The sequence below is a fragment of the Rhea americana genome, unplaced genomic scaffold (assembly GCF_003343005.1).
Source record: "Rhea americana isolate MKP2758 unplaced genomic scaffold, rheAme1 scaffold_62, whole genome shotgun sequence".
Taxonomy (NCBI): Eukaryota; Metazoa; Chordata; class Aves; order Rheiformes; family Rheidae; genus Rhea; species Rhea americana.
In genome coordinates this window covers 3,277,841-3,293,497 of record NW_028186779.1, presented here as the reverse complement: position 1 = coordinate 3,293,497, position 15,657 = coordinate 3,277,841, and the positions used below count along the sequence as shown (strand labels likewise).

Genomic DNA, 15,657 nt, shown 5'->3' with positions numbered 1-15,657 from the left:
TAAGCACAAACCCGGCTCCGCATATTGCCATTAGCAGGATTGTACAGGAATGCATATTGTAAAATAAAGGAAAGGGTAATCTTTTCTTTGCCAGAATTTGTGACTGCACAGAGACTGCTCATTCACCTCTCCCCAACCAGCTTGCTGCTCAGCTCAATTCACCCCACACAAAGGCTGAAGACYAGACCTCAATGGACCGAGTGAAACATGTTCAAAACTAGGCTCTCTATTGTGACTGAATTTCTTAACATCTTTTCAAAAAGCGGAGAATGCCTTGAGGCTAAAGGAAGAAACAGGCTAATGGTGAATTGGGAATACTGAGCAAATTTCAGAGCCCTTTCCTCCTAGCTTTTGAGGTTGAAAGCAAGCTCTTTCCTTTCAAGTTTCAAAGTCCTTTTTCCTCCCGCAGTGTCACAGAAGGATTTGAAAAGAAGGTAATTGTGCTCACAGTCCCCCTGATCAGAGCTTACGTCCTATTTCTGGTATTTCGGAATACTTCTTGCAATAATGGTGCATATAGCTCAATCCCTTAACCGTCCTGCACTCTGCAATTGCTCATTAAATGAACAATTGCTGGTATAAAATGCCTTTTATGTTCAAGGTCTGGATATAAGATAAGCATTCTAGTACTCTAAATTTGGTTTACTAAGGAAACTCTCCATCATTAAATTACAAAACTGAAGTCAGAATATCAGTCTTTCCCAGAAAAGTAGCATTTTAGGGTGCTGTGAACCAGAATGAGGGGGGAAAATGTAAAAAAGATTGACTACTTAGATTCTTAATAGAATAGATATCTAGTAAGAAAGCAATTTCCCTCACGTTTAAGAAGGTCTTCATTTTTGAGACCTGCTATTTTCTTCCTTGGAATGACAGACCAGAGCAATTGCCAAGCTCATTAGGACATACCTATCAGTGGTTTCTTGCGTATGTACATTGATCACAACTCTCTGGCCACCTTAAGAGCAAACTGGGAGGAAATACGTCTGTAGAATGTGCCCACCTTTAAAAACAGTGTGTGTTGTAACCAAAGCTTTGTTTAGGGTGGGTACAATAGCTTAAATTGGGCACTCTTGTTCCCAAGTTTGTTATTTTCCTGCACCTGGAGCAACTGCACATGAAATACGTACTTCGGAAACACTAACACAGATATGAAGCACAATGCTCATAATCATTTTTAAAAATAGAGACCAACCATATGAGTGGCTACAAAATCTGTTAGATAACAAGTACAGTACTTACTCTATTTGCATTGCCTAAACATACCTTATACAAGACTTTTGTGCTTATAAATAGCATACATTATCTGAGCTCACCATTGAAAATGTATAGATTTATATTCCTGCTTGTAATGGTTTTTCATCTTAGTTATTCTCCCATTAACATATGCATAGTATTTTCCAGGAACTGATCTGTGACTTTCGGAACCCAAATATACAGTTCTTTTCTCCGTTTTTGTTTGTTTTGAGTAACCTGTTATATCCTTCTGTCTGTCTTCTTTAACTTTTACTGAAAGTAAAAGAATTTACCAGCAAGACAGAAAGAGAAACTGCCCGTGGACCCAGTCCTCAGAGTACTTACATAATATTCAATCCCCTCCTTATTATTTTCTACCAATAACACACATGTTCATTTTAGCTACACATGCTGCACAACTCAATTCAATCCTTTGTTTTGAAAGCACAGAAGAAGCTAGAACACGGTGCAGCARTACAGTTTCCGGGTTTTCCACCACCAAGTTAGTGATGCATTTCTGTCAGCAGAACATGGCTCACAGCCTTTTCCAGCTGTGCACATAACGCTCCCCATGATTGCTGGGGAACCTGTGAATGGTAAGCAGCAGCTTAGAATTCATGTAAATGCTCTCAAACATCCAGATCAGAGAGAAGCTTGTTAGTGGTGACATCTTCAGCTCAACTCCACAATTACCGGGATGAATTTGCACTGCTTCTTGCCTCCCCAACTGCTCTCAAATAAAATCAGGTGGCTAAAGTTAAATAGACAAATATGAAATTATGTAAAATATCACCATCTTTGGAGCTTTATGCAAACAAACACCTATTGGATTTAACTGGGAGCCTGCTTCTACAAACTCTAGTTTCACACCTATAGCAAGACGTTAAATCTCATCTAAGCTGAAAAATCTTACTTAGGGAACACAAAAAGTAGCTGCTGGCYACACTACGGAAAGGCACAGGGTACTGTGGAAACCTCCTTTTCTTGCCCTCGAAAGGCAGGCAAGGGCAGGAAGCAGGGCTAGACTGGGCTACCTTGCACCTGATCCCGTATCGCAACAATCAAGGCAAGAGTATTTTGCAGGACATGGGGAAAAAAGGAGAAACATTTGGGTATGTCTGAAGTCACTGACCTGACACTTGAGCCATTCCACTGACTTCAATGACTTTGGATCAAGCTGCTGAAGTTCTTTGCTGTGAATCAGACTCCCGTGGTATCCTGTTATTCAAGTTTGCCTGCAGTTGTTCAGGTGACTAGACAACCAGTTGATACGTAGAGTTCAAGCCTATGAAATGCCAAACGCCAGTCGGCTAGGCTGCAACTCCCTGTGAAGCTAATGAAGGCACCAGCTCTCAGTAGCTTCCAGTATCAGACTCCAAAGAAATGGAAACCTCATTTTTGAGAGAGCTGTCTCCCAGTCTATTTCCACACAAACTTTAAAATAACAAAAACAAACAATTTAAATCAAAACAGCTGAAAACCATTTTCTCTCTTCCCAAGGTCAGGGCTACGTGTTTCTCCCATTATAGACAGTGGATTATTGCAGTGATACTTAACACCATTCAGTGAGCGCAGCCCCCATGCTCTGGTTTAGGTGTTAGTGACGACATTGGCTGCTGTGCAAGTAATACTAAACCCTGCATCCAGGTATCGAGCCGGTGGTGAGCTTTTAAGTTCACCTTTCGGGGGCCTACAAGGCCCAAATCCTGCTTGCTTTACTCACACAGTAATCCAAAGATTCAGTGAAACTACTCAATCAAGTACAGAAAGAGGGATTCACATGCAGCATCACAAAAGCTTGGGCTATTAGGTGAAAATTGTCGATGAATGCTAAAATACACTGGAGGTATTTGTTAATATGTGAAAATGCTGTATCATTAGCTTGATGAGAAAGAGACTCTTAATAGTAGACATGCTTTGTAGTTCCAATGGACTAGAAAAAAGAAAATCTTAATGCAGAAGTGGAAGGCATCTGAAGGTAGAGTTAATTGGCAAAATAACACATAGCTGTATGATTTCTCCTTTTAAATTTACAGGACCAGAAGGCAGGCAAAAGCATTTTCCTTTCTTAGTATAGTAAATTTAATGTTTTGATTTTACTACTTGAGGATTGAGAAACTCACCAGAAAAAAAAAGTCTTACAAAAACAATCTTACTTTTTCATTTCCTCTTTTAAAAAGTGTTCCATCTCACAAAACTCTGCAAGGGCAGCAAGTTACTGTGTGATAGCCTCAGTAAACTGTTTGCTCTAAGTCTGCTGATCGAGGCTAAAATCAAACTTAGCACTTCCAGAATATCTCCAGGATTATTGCTCTCCTCCAACATTTAACCTCTTCAAAGAGCCAGGATTCTCAAATATAACTTCAAGAAAAATGACCACAGACATCATGATCTGACTGTTGGCAACCATTTCTCAGAAGAGAAGCTCCTCAGCTTCTTGCAACACATTCAAAGAATACTGATTTGAAAACATTATGAAGTTCCTTCCATTAGCCAGTTATTAGACTGTTAGCCACTGCTTACTTTGAGCGGGCTAATTAGTTACATCAAAGGCACTACAGTAAATTCCCAGGAGGGCTTTAGGGGGAAAAAATGTATTTCTCAACCATCTAATAGCGCATTTATGCCTATCTGAGGGTAACTACCTCATTTCACGCATAGACACTGGGGGACATATTCTGTGGTGCTGTCACTTTCTACCAAGCCAGCAGCAACACTGGTCCTTAAAGCTGTTTTACAAAGCTGTTTGTAGCCTGACATAAATTACATTAGCCATGCTTAAAGCCACCAAACAGCCAAGGAGTAAAAGAGGAGTTGTAACTCCTTTGGTGCACCATCTCTATTTGTGATATACACTGCCCATACATCTTGGTCTTGACAGAATGAAAAAGTTACTGTAATTAGTGTTTTATATACAAAGTTAGTATTTCTTTCCTTTTTTTCTCCAGCGGAGAAACAGCTATATATGTAATCATCAGCCAATCACTAAGCAGTTTAAAACAACTGAGAACCACAGCAATCCTTCAATATGGATGGCAGATTACACCTATTTCATTGCAAAACACATCTATTGCTGCATCCTTTTGCATTTTTTTTTACAGTTGCCGTAAGAGCCAGCGTTTCCATTATATCTCTGTATTTCAGGCCTCTGAGGTATACCAGCTGTTTAAAAATATGTTATGGGTTATTCTGCCCTGATTTACAGTAGTTGCAATCTTAGCTGAAAACAATGATTTCACAAGGTCTCAGGGCAAGATCTGAATGCTGTAAAAATTGGGTATTAACATGTGTGTGTGATATAGGTATACACGTACAAACACATTATATACATATATACACAGACACACACACACACACACACACACACACAAGTTCTGCCCCACTCTACATTCCACAAAATCTAACAGATCTCAGATGAGGTCTGCATGATTATGTACACACACATGTTGGAATACCTGAACACAGAAATGAGTCTTGTCACATTCATCACCAAAAGCCTAAAGATTCAGGAGGAGAAGTATACTGCCAAATGAATGTAAGAATTACAGCTAAGGGTACTTTAAAACAAAGAAAGAACTTCCCAGGAAACTCTCAGATTCTGATTTGATGCTGGTCCATTAGATAAAAGCTGCAGAGCAACTAATCCATACAAATTGTAAAATAGTCCTTTTATCAACCCTTTTTCTCCCCCAAGAACTTAATATTCACAGAGAAGTCCACACCTGAAGGCATTGCTTTATCTATCAAATAGATGCAGTAGGTTTGAAAGTTCAGAGACTGTCTTCCCTGCCTACTCTATGAAGATGGCATACGCCTTATGCCTCCTTGCGCCTTAAAAAGTGCTTGACCTTCCCAGAGACCAACCTCTTCTTTCTCCTCTGTCATATCTCTTACCAGTTTTCTTCACTAAGGAAGAGGCACATGTGCCTGGCACAAATGCACACTGCTGTACTACCTCACATAGTTGCACTTGTTCAACTCCAGTCTGCCAAAATACTATCAGCAGCAAGCAAATGCCACACTGGTTCCCAGGGACTGGAGCATGTGAGTGAGCCAAGGGAGAAGGAAAGTGGAGAGTCTGGAAGGAAGGTAAGAAGCAAAGTTGACCTCACTTTGCACCGCCACAAGTTCAGAGTCCAGAAAGGAGAATGACACAGATTCACCACGTTACTCCCCAGTCAGAGATGCAGCCTGCTGAAATCCAACAGTCCCCACTCCCTTCACCTGGGCAAGAAATGCTCTCAAAAGCTTTGGACAGAAGATTTATGACACCTCAAGCCGGAGAATTAAGATGCTTTCACACAGCTCAGAAGGCCCTGGGGGTCTCCTTCCCAGAAAGGTGCCAGTGCACCTCTCCTCCCTGGGACGCTTCCGCCGGGGCCAGCCAGCCTCCCCTACTGCATTTCAGAAGAGAGAAAAACAAGCCTGAAGTACACCAGCATTTTCTGGCTTCTCAGCGCTGCCACATAACAGGAGGGACCGCATGCCAACCAGATCAGCTTTACTGGTTAAAAAACAAGTTAATTGTACATGTCTTCTCTTGAGTGCTACGGATGAAAAAAAAAATTGTTTTAAGTCTTCACTGTTTTGTCTATGTTTGTCTTTCTAACCTTAATGTGCTATAACAAATTTTAAAGGACATCGGAACATTGCCACAAGCTTGTAACAACAACATTAGGTTAAATATATGGTAATTTAAGTAGTTATAACTATCTTAAGCAATATTGTATATTTCCATTTATTATTACACAATGGACATGTGAGATCAGAAAGATAGCTAAGTTAGAATAATATTCATATTTCCAAAAGARTATTTCTGAACAATTTCATTAAAACATCACTCTCTCTTCCTACTATACTAGCTGAGACAAGTTAAAAAAAGAATTTTAAACTCTTTAATCATGTTTTGGTGGCTACATCCATTCACAATCTGGCAAAAGGAGATTTCAGTGTTTCCTTATTATTTTTGTCTAGMTAGATTTACAGGCAACATTTGCTTCATGCAAAAATTAACAAACTACTTTTATCCCCCCAAAAGTGAAATAAACCTGATTTTTATGTGAAGGGGACTGGAGGAGAAGGGATCCAGTTGAAGACTAATTTATTTAGACTATTTGCAAACAAATTGGAAAAAAAAAAAAAAACTCACTGCATGCTGCCCAGGACTATAATCCACTTCTATGTGCTGAAAAAGAATGCAGAACTCCAGCCAATAAAGAAAAATTCATTCTAAACAGGAAAGTATTCCAACAACAAAAGAGCATTATCAATTTTTACTGAATGTAAGGAGCCTATTTATAAAAAACAAAGGTAGGGCTGCCTCTTAAATTCACCACTAAGAATCATAACTATTTCTAAATATGCCATGGACTTTCCCATTATGGCAGTATCAAAACTAACATGCATTTAGTTTCTGTTAATAATACGTTGGGTGTAGTAAAAAGAATGCAGCACTGAACAAAAAGAAGCAAGGTAAAAAGAAACAAAGCTAATATTAGAAARGGTGCCTTCTTCTAAAAAATAAAAAGAAAGACCTAGAACATTTTTTAAAGGAAAATGCAATCTCTGCAAGCATTTTACATGCAACTGTCAGAAGGGACTGAACCTGCAGGTTCTTGCACAAGTAAAATTCTTATGGAAGAATTCATACTGGACTCTGTGGAGTTGAAGATTTCTTTCTGCTGTCCAAATCTCTCCCTGGTCTTCCTTAAATCACTTTATTTTTCACAACTTTGTTTTCTTCACTCACCAAATGGATAACATATTGATGACTGATTTTGTAAAAGAACAAGTATTTTTATATAGCAAATAATGATAATAAAGATGGAAAGGTATCAAGTCTATTTGATTTTAAATACAGAAATAGCCAGTCAGATCTGAAGGCACATATGTTGAACAGTCAGCCCAAAGCTGCCCTACAAATCACCCTGTATATAAATGTTCCAAATCTGCAAAATGTAGCATGTTTCTCATTTCTATTATGTAAAATGGTTGTCCACAACCTGTCCACAAATATATAACCACTGACTAATAAGTATTAACCATGTCCCTTTGCAGGGAGAGAAAAAAATATGAAAAAAACATAAAATCAGAAGAAAACAAAGAAATCAACCTTTGAAGTTTTCTTGCCCTGAATTCATGATGCCTAATATTATCCAACTCTCCTGCCTACATCATTAGCAGAGAAATCTCATTCAAAACACACTTTTTCCCCTCTTCACATCTGAACTACCTCAAGTTCTACATGTTGGCTTTTAACAAGCTTCCTGAAAAACTGAATAACAGCAGAAGGCTTGACCTACAGTGTCCTCCACAGACTGTTAAATATCTTAAGCATTTTTTTTCCAAATGGTGGACATGTTTTTGTATGTAGAATCTTCCTCAATGTCGGACTTAAAAGTCCATCTTGCTGGCATCAACGAGAATTCATTTTTTGTCCAACCCTAGTCTTTTGGAACTGTAATACAGATATATTTCACATCAAACTGCCAAATCTTTCAGATTAAGAATAGTATTTGTATTTTTATTTTAATCTCACTGTTTGGACCATTTCTACTAGAAGTCTTGTAAATTGTGAAAAATAGCGAAAGATAACCTATAACCTGAACATCTTGTACTACTTCYACCGTTATTCATGATAGTTTTGTCAATTGTGACACAACTGAATGTTGTATAAAGGCAGATACACTTGCAGAGAAGATGAGATTTAACACATTTGTCCCATAAAATGCAATTAGGGTTTTTAGATGTATCAGAATCGTAACATCAAAACCTGCTAGCTGTAAAGAAGAAATTTCCATTAGAAAATGCTGTTTTTTCATGGCAGAAAGATTGATAGTCTTCTCACAGCAGAATACATATTGGGCTTGCTTGTTGCAACTCCTTTCTTAAGATTTTTTTAAAAAAAGTCTTTTCCAGAGCAGTAAGGTTACTACTGTCAGCTTCACTGARCTACATACTTCCTTTTCTTTTGGGTCTTATCTTCAAAAATCATGGAAACAAAGATGTAAACTTGGACATTAAAGAATGTTAACATCAAAGTACATGCACTACTTTTGATATTAGCCAAAGCCTTGAACCAGCAATCTAACTGGCACAAATCAGTGGTGTCTATATAATTTCAGAAACAGTTGAACTGAGCTCTCCGCTGTGGCTTGCATGTGCTCACTGACTTTTCAAAGCACAGGACCAGTGTATGTTTTTATAACTAAATGCTGACAAAGCAAGCAGTAGGAATTTGAATTCACTTCTTGCTGTCTACACAATACATCCTTCCAAATTTCTAAACACCTAGAACCTTTTCTTTTCTGTGATTTTTTAAATCTTTTAACTCCACAAGCAGGGTAATTGCCTTGCACTACAGCAGACAACTGGTTCTATTATGTCACTACACTTTGGTTTACATAGAAATCAGTGTATGCCACCTCAAATATTTTATTCAGAGATCTTAGACCTTTATTCAGGTCTGTTCCACCACAAACCCCCCATGATGCATTCTGTGACTCACTAGTGTAATTACAGAACCCATTGGGTCCAGTAAAAATTAGAGCTCTGTGAAAAAGCATTCAGCATGAAACCAGAAACCCTGAGAAGCTTTCAGGCTTTGTTTCCATCCTGAGACTCAACTCACGATCAGCGAGAGGCTTGCAGAGGTTAGTGAAACTTATGAGCCAACAGGGCCCACTTTCAAGTGAGCCTGAGATAATTTATGATTGTATGKCAAAACAAGGTGAAACTTGCCATTTTACTGGGAAGTTAAGAGAAATCAAGTTGTGAAAGATTTTCTCTGAGACAAAGCTTGCTAAAGCCTCAAATTAAGTGGAAAAAAGAATATACAAGTACATAAAGAACTAAGCCAATAGTATTATATTTCATCCTTAGGTTTCTGACAGTAGAGATGCAAATGCATATCACAACAGTACTTCAAATACTCTCCTTGGAGAAGTCATCCACTTTAACCATAAACTGAAGATGACAAGTTCAGGAAGATAAAGTATTTATTCTCTCTTAATTTTCACCATTTCTTGTGAAGATCTGGAATTTTTTGCAGCATTCAACTCCCTTACTCTCCCTGAGAGTTCCAATATCATCTTCATAATTTTGATTCAGATTTGTCTAGACTTGAATTTAAAGGTATGACCTCACAACACACTAGCTAACAAGCTCAAGCTAACGTAACTCTTACAGAAAAGGCAGCACAGAAAACACACTTGGATGCCTGGACAACCCTTTGATTTTTCTTTTCCCTATGCTTTAATTTGCCAGCTCAGTTCATATTAAAGTCTACACTTGTCTGCAAAGTCTATGCATAGACTCATAAAATGCCATGTAACTTTAGTCAAGATAGCACATTAGGGCTTCAACCAGTGTAGTTTAAGCACCTCTGGTTAGAAGTATAACCTCAARGGTAAATGGAAGGAATAAAATGGAGCACAGAGAGGGATTTGAATCTGGATTCCTATAATCTTTGGAACCACATTAACTCTATGTATTAATAGGGTAAAACTCAGGAAACAGCGAAACACTGAGGAACCCACTCTAGTCCACAGCTGTACTCGGAGAGATCATTCTCCTCTCATACCACATCCTTTTCTAGCCTAATTTCCTGAGGAAACAAGGCTACATAACAACACTGTCATGGGAAAGCAGGAGGGCATTCACTATCTACTTTCCATAGCTTTCAAACCCACTGATTGAATTCAACCTATTTTGTCTATGAGGTGGGAGTTTCCATACTAGAGCCCCACAAGAAAAAGGCAGACAGGTGGAAGAGGTGCTCTGATACTAGCTCCCACCCCTGCCCAAAGCCAAGGCTGTAGGGTGATTTCTCTTTACTAGGCATGAAAGTATCCAAGGAGCGAGCTACAATTAAGGCCCCACTAGAAAAAGTCTTTGCTCAGAACTAGACAACAGACAGTGTATTAGACAACACAGAMTCAAACAAGATAGAAAGCCTAGAGGAAAATTTCCTAGACAAAAATGACAGTAATGCCCATTCCTATTGCAAGCAGCCTTGTTTCTACAGGAGAAATTTACACTCAGTGATTGAGTAGAGATTTGACAGAGAACAAACTTCTGGTACAAATCTTAAAACTTGCAGTTCCAGAATGCAACAGATTCCTAGGCTCTTTTTAGGTACTACAGCACTATTTGAATGATTAAGAGACACATACTATTTGCAAGTAATAAAGTATTCTTCTAAGGACCAGACAGTTATCTTCCACAGTCCCCTTTAGCCACTGAGAAAGYGAATACATGGGAGTGCTTTCACATACCTGAACTGACTCGTCAACTACTTGCAAAACTATYTGCAGACAGGAAGACTGGAGACTGACTATATGGTTTGTTTTTCCAGGCTGACCATAAAATCTGTGAAAAACTGGAAATAAGGAAAATTATACATGCAAGGTTTTGATAAAGGCTAGCAATTAAAAATGTGACCCAGGAGTGACCACAGTCATCTTTGTAGAAACCTACATCTTTAATATGGGGAGCATGATTGTAGAAATGGTAGATTTTTATACCATGAAATTGGGTTTACTGGCAAAARGGCCTTCTTGTAGACTCCTCTGCAAGACAAACCCACTAATTCACCTTGATGGAAATTACAACCAGGAAACAATGGCCGGAGTATGTCCAAAGGAACTTGGGAACAAATTGCACCTTTAATCAATAAAATGCCTATGCCCAGCAAGTTGTCTCATTACTGAGAAGGAATCAGTGATTCAGATTTTAACTGAATGGGAGCAGGACTTTAAATCATTAGGCAACATACATAGACTGTCAACAATATGACTGAACAGCAGGATACTACTGTTCTGGGGGACAGACAAAACCTACTGGCTCTGCTTAATCATCTAGAACTTAGTCCTGCAAGCACTTATCTGTGGAGTACTATTCAGGAAACTCAGTCAAACAAATGCAACTACCTACCCTTGTAGCAGTGGGCCCTCAACTTATCCCCTCTCTTCGCAAATTGTAATGCTTTTCTTGTAAGAGTACATMCACATTTTCACCACAAGTGTGTGTAAAACTAAACTATTATAGTGTTTATCAAGCATAATACACATACACACACACGACTATTTAAACACGAATAATGTAGTAAGAAAGAGCATAAATTGGAACATAGCATCAAGCCCACAGAGGTAAGGTATGGCAGAATTAAGGTTGCCTATGCACCATCAGTTACGACCTCATGGATGTAATTAACATCTATCCCAAGACGCGTACAAAGTTGCATGTCATTTTCTTCTGCAGGACCCCTGCCTCGTTCAGTGCACAGAACGGACAGCACTTGTTTAATGAGCAGCTTGTTGCTATCCGCTTCTCTTCTCAGAGTTCAATGTGTGGACCCTCTCCTTCATTTACTGCACTTCACTGAAACGCAGCTCTGAAGACAGAATTATTAATTTCCTCCTGGGCTTTCTCTGGCACTCATCACAATAGTATCTGAGCACTTCATGAATATTAACAAATGTATTTTACAGCAGTTGTGTGAGGTGAAGAGATGGTACTATCCTCAACCTGCACAGATACCCATTTAGTGTCCCTAACTGTAGGTGCCTAATTTAAGAGCCCGAGAACTTTAGTCTTCAGAGTATTTAGCTTTAGATCTATTTTATATACTTTATGTTTCCAGGACTTTTCTYTGACTGAATTTCTCAACATGTATGAATGCTCACCCTTTTTGGAAACCAAGTGCAAGTCAGATACTAAGAAAGCAAGAAACACACCATCTGTTGGTAGTGTTGGCTTGCCCTACGTTATCAAGAAACTCAAGAACGCTGTCACTAAGTTTTCTGCAGGAGAGCACCTGAACTCTGGTAACCTCCTGCCTGTTTCTGCAAGCTTCTGCCTCATTCACTGCAAAACTTCTAGCTTTCCAATGTGATTTAACAACAAGAATTTCACTTTTGTACAACCCAGATTATTCTTTGCAATGCTTGAACACCGAACAAAACAGAAACGTACAGAAACACGGGATCTGTTGGAGAGGTGATCAATGACCACAGAATTTCCTGTAGATCTGCACTCTTGTGTTAATATGTTTTAAAAGGTGGGAGCTGCAACTGAAGATTTTCTCATTTCTGGGGCATTTATAAGGTGTCTCGCTCCTGAGCAGGTATTTTAGTATCTAAAAGAAGGTGAATTAAATCTGCAACTTCTTCTATGACAGCACAGATACATAGCCAAGTAGAAGACAGTKTATTTTAATTAAATATACAGGAATTTATATACTATTGAGACCTCCACCTCTCTGTCACGTAGCAGAAATCAGTAGAAGGGACAAGCATRTATGATCATGTAATTAAAGACTGCATTGTAATCCACAGGCACAGAAAACTCCATGCTGGCATTCATGATTTTGTGATATAAGCAATATTCCTTGAATATAATGTTTTGTATGTAACTTCAAACTTCATTAAAAAGCAACAAAGAAAAAAGCAGAATAGAAGCCAGAATACCATACCAACCATAAGAAATGGATGATTTTGATTCAATTCACCGAACCCTTTGAAACTTAAGCTAACAAAATACCTTGTAATAGTATTAAGTTATCATCCCATAAGAGATCCAGGACAGAAAAAGATAGACATGTTGTCAAGGATTCATGGACATTTGCTGGTAACAGCAAATTATGCATGTTGAATTCCACTCCAGGCTTTGAAAAGAAAGATGGTTCTAATGAGAATAGATTTCCTGCTTTTTCCACTGAAATATACCTCTGCTGCTTCATCTTTTACCCTATTCTTGTTAAAATGCTATGATCTTTCCCACAAATGTCTCCTCAGTCCTATTTGTTATATAGACTCTGCATTCCACAAACTTCTTACCTAAGACCCATTCTTTCTGGCCAAGAAATGTTAGCCTCAAAATCTCAACTCTTCATCTTATTCCTTTTGGTAAGAGTCTCCATTCACAGTCATGTCTACCTTCTCTCTTAGTTTGTCTCTCTTGGTCTTCAGTCACACAGGCACCAACAGTGTGTCCCATTCCTGATGATTTCTGATCCCTGCCTCCAGGTTTCGCATCTCAGTGTACTTCTTGCCTGAGATGAGATCTTTTATCTCTCGCCGCTTTCTACCTTCTGACAGCACTCCCACTCTAAATCCTATCTTCAATTAATCACAGAGTTTTCTTCATCATTCTCAGCACCAGACTCTGAACTAGCATAGAAATACAGAGGGAAAGGATCTTCATATGCTTCCTGCTTTTTTCATATGATATTTAGAACACTGGGATCCTGGCTAACTGCTTTCAGTAGGTTCTTCTGTTTGCTCTCACGTCTTCTTTACATTGTTAACATTCTCTTTTCTATACTATAACTGCTCCTGGCTTATACCAATGACCTAAGATCCCTTACATTCTTTAGAGCGAGAGAGGAAGATAATACCTCAGGAGTAATTGCCCCTACAAATTTAATAGATACGTTAAGTCAAGTCTATGGAAGTAGGGGAATAATAGTTCATACGATCAGAACAATAAAACAGGATCCATCTCACCTAACTCTTTCTTCTAATACAATCTAATTGTCTAGGCTCCTTCTATCACTAGTAGAGAGGAAATGGTGATTCAAGCTGTCCATCTTGGAATGGAAGGAATCATCCTTTGAAGGTACTCCACTGACTACAGATCACTCAGATGATTAATATAGGTTAGACATCTACCTTTCAGAAAGACAAAGATGGGTGAGATGAATTCTTTACAACTTTTAGGAACACAGGGGTTGTTAAGTTTTTCTTCAAARTTTTCTGTAGAAGATACGAGATGTTTTACCATCTAGTAATAACAGCAACACTAGAACAGCACCCAAACAGTATCACTCCTACAAGAGAGTATGTCTACTCATCTTGATTGCTTATTTTAATCAAGTATGTTATCACTCTGTTTGCAATAAAACACTATTAGTTATGATGGCAAAAGTCAAAATAACACAACCAAGTCAATACAGTCATGAAATTTTTCTAACATCTAAGAAGAACACCTACCACTTCCAACTTCATAACCAGTAAGACTATTGCATAAGATCAACAGATGGCCTCATTCTCAGAAGTGTCCTCTGGCTTGGATGCTTCACTTCAGAGGAACCTTACTTTAGACACTCTGGGTACCTGAGGTGCAAAGGATCACAAGATCCATTTACATTAGTGAAGCATTCAGAAACCTTCCGAGACTCCTCAAATCGGACATCCAAAAGTCAAGGCCTAAAAAAACATGGATAGTAGCATCACTAAGTGATGGTTTTCATGATTTACTCATCTATACTGTCTTCAGCAACTACATCTCAAACCCAKTTTGCCCTAGTGCATAACTAAAATCAATCTCTGTGGTTCAGCAGAAAGTACTGGAGAAGCAAAAGACTAAGAAGTTCACAAGTGTTGTGGAGCCAGTTACTCCTCTCTTTCTTTACCTGTATTTGTTTTGACTATTTGGACTAAAAACTCTCCCAGGCAGGAACTATCTATTTCTAAATAATCAGCAGTCAGCAACATTAGGCCCTGTCACAACAGGTCTTTCAAATACAGAACAGAAACATTTTTCRGATTGTTCAATTTCAGTTCCTCAAAAGTCAAACTCAGTGCCTAAATTTAAACATTAGGTAACTGATATACATACAGCTCCCTTYGCAAAAAAGTGGTGTTGCCCAGTAAGTGTAAACGCAGTGAGGTCTCAGTCACGGCAGAATCTCACAAAAGAAGGTCAAGAATTTTTCCCTTTGTTGTCATGTTTAACTGGCATCATCAATTTTTTACCAAATTAATCTCTTGGAAGCCACATTCAAAATATTCATCCTTTCCATCTGTGTTTTACATTTGTTGAAACTGTGCCTTCCCTCACTGCTGCAAAGGTAATTTGCCTGGACATGAAAAGGTTGTAACCTGTTAAGAATTTCCCTCTACTTCCATCATTGTCACCTCCAATAATGATCAGGAAACATCACCAGAGTCGGGGGCTGTCTGGAACTACTGGTCCTCTGATCATCTGGAGAARGGAAAGCACATACACACTATCTTGCCAAGACAACCTTTATTTTTTTTAATCCAAGATCAGTAAAAGATTGATGAACTGTACAGTACAATTAATTGCCAGTGTTCCCAGATGAGTTATTAAAGCTGCGGAATAATTAAATCACATCCCGTCTTTCTTCTASCACAGTCAGGACAATCTCCATGGTAGAGAAACACAGGTAGAAATGAGAAGCAGGAGAAAAACTCTGTACTCTTTCATTTGCAGACCTTGACTTAGGACACCTTTGAAACAGCTCATTGCTGGCGGACAAAAATTGTGGAAGAACAACTGTGAATTGTTCTTGTGAATATCGTGAATGAGTACACGTGAGTGTAAATAAGACAAAGTGTAGCCTTAGTAATTCATGAAAAATGCCTAAGCATTTGTATGTAGCTGGTATATGTTTAGACT

At 38.6% G+C, this 15,657-nt stretch overlaps 1 protein-coding gene across 4 annotated transcripts in view; it reads right to left on the bottom strand.

Moving 5' to 3' along the window:
• The window catches only part of GLI3 (GLI family zinc finger 3), a 213,438-nt gene that overhangs the window by 150,560 nt on the left and 47,221 nt on the right, over positions 1-15,657 (bottom strand). The gene's annotated exons all lie outside the window — the stretch shown is intronic.